Source organism: Panthera tigris, chromosome E3 (assembly GCF_018350195.1).
Source record: "Panthera tigris isolate Pti1 chromosome E3, P.tigris_Pti1_mat1.1, whole genome shotgun sequence".
Taxonomy (NCBI): Eukaryota; Metazoa; Chordata; class Mammalia; order Carnivora; family Felidae; genus Panthera; species Panthera tigris.
In genome coordinates, this window is record NC_056675.1 from 23,978,960 (window position 1) to 23,980,827 (window position 1,868).

Here is a 1,868-nt window from a genome sequence, read left to right on the forward strand (position 1 = left end):
TGGATCACTTGCTTATTTTAAGCTGAAACCATTTTAATGTTCTAACCAACGGTTCCATTTTTTTCTTCCAACAGATATCTCGGAGATTTGATAATGATTTTTTAAATTTCTATTCCCTATTCTTTGGGATTCTTATGTTAATGTCTTCATTAGAATTACTATATGATTGAGAAATATTTTCAAATGTATATACTTTATATAATCACAAGTTTAGAAATGTCAGACCTGGTTCTGAATTAATAGCATTTGACTCAAAACATTTGATTATTCAATCCTAGGAAAGACTTACAATATTTAAAAACTAAAGTGAGCCCTGAATCTGAATTTTGCTTTTGGATTATTTAAAAAGGGGTAAAATCCTCTTTTGAGACAGCACAGTTTGTGAAGTAAGTCATCTTGTTGTCCTGACCTCCCAACTCCTCTCCCCAGGATCAACTAGTTACCAGTTTCTTGTATATTCTTCCAAAATGTTCTGTGCACATGTTGTTATGTATGTTTATATCACTCCCTATTTCTAAACAAAAGAGTATACTATAAACCTTCACTGTAGCTTCCGTTTTCACTGAACCATGTATCTTTGAAACATTTATCTGACCATTTACATTCTTTATGATAGTACTGTAGTATTACATCTATGGACATAGATAAACTCCATATGTATGTTTAACCAATGTGGACAGCGAGGAAACGAGAAGGCTGCTGGTGTCCGTGTTACAATCCAGTTTTGTTTAAGCTCCTCGGGAAATCCCACGACAAACTGGCCTCTGGCTGGTGCACTGATGTGTACATATGCACATATACACCCATCATATCACATATATATCCTATCTATGTATATATGAGAATTCATTTAAGTAATCCCTGTATCTTTGGACGTTTTTGAATCTAGAAGGTAAATCATTAGGAGTGAGGTAAAAGAGGACATTTTGCTCTTACCATCTTGCAGAAGTTTACTGAACCTTGCTCCCCAATACAGGAGGATGCCTCGTTGCTCACACTTGTGCCAGTAAACTTTTTGACCTTTGCCAAACTAATGGAAGAAAAGTGAGGTTTCCTTGTAGTTTAAATTTCACTTATTAAGGTTGAATATTTTGTGAGCTGTTAAGCCATTTATGTTGTCTTTTGCCTGTGTTTCTTATTTAAGAGCTCTAGCATTTAGAAAATTCACTTGGCAATTAGAAATCACAAATCTTTTGTTTGTCTTAATTTTACCTTGTTATTGGCATTTTGTCAAGCAAAATTTTTATGTGGTTATGTTAATCTTGTAATACTTTTCCTTTTTGTGTTTGACAGGTGTTTGATCCATCTGAACTTCATTTATTTTTCTTTTTTTAAATTGTAAAAAATACACATATAATAGTTATCTTAACCATTTTGAAGTGTATAGTTAAGTGGTATTAAATACGTTCACATTCTTATGCAACTGTCACTACAATTCATCCCCATAACTCTTTTGATTTTTAAACATGAAACTAGGCCAATTTAATAATAACTCCCCATTCTCTCCTTGGTTCGTGACAACTACCATTATACTTTTCTGCCTTTGTGATTTAAGTATCTCATGTAAGTGGAATCCTACAGAATTTGTCTTTTTGTGAGTGGCTTACTTCACTTAGTATGATGACCTAAAGTTTCATCCATGTTGTAGCGTATTAAATTTCCTTTTTAAGGCTGAATACTGTTCTGTATGTATATGCCACATTTTTTTATCTGTATGTGTATGCCACATCAGTGGACACTTTCGGTTGCTCCCATGTTTTAGCTATTGTGATTAATGCTGCTATGAACGTGTGTGTGCAGATATCTCTTTGAGATCCTGCTTTCAATTCTTTTGGGTCTGTAACTGGAAGTGGAATTGCTGTTTTTTA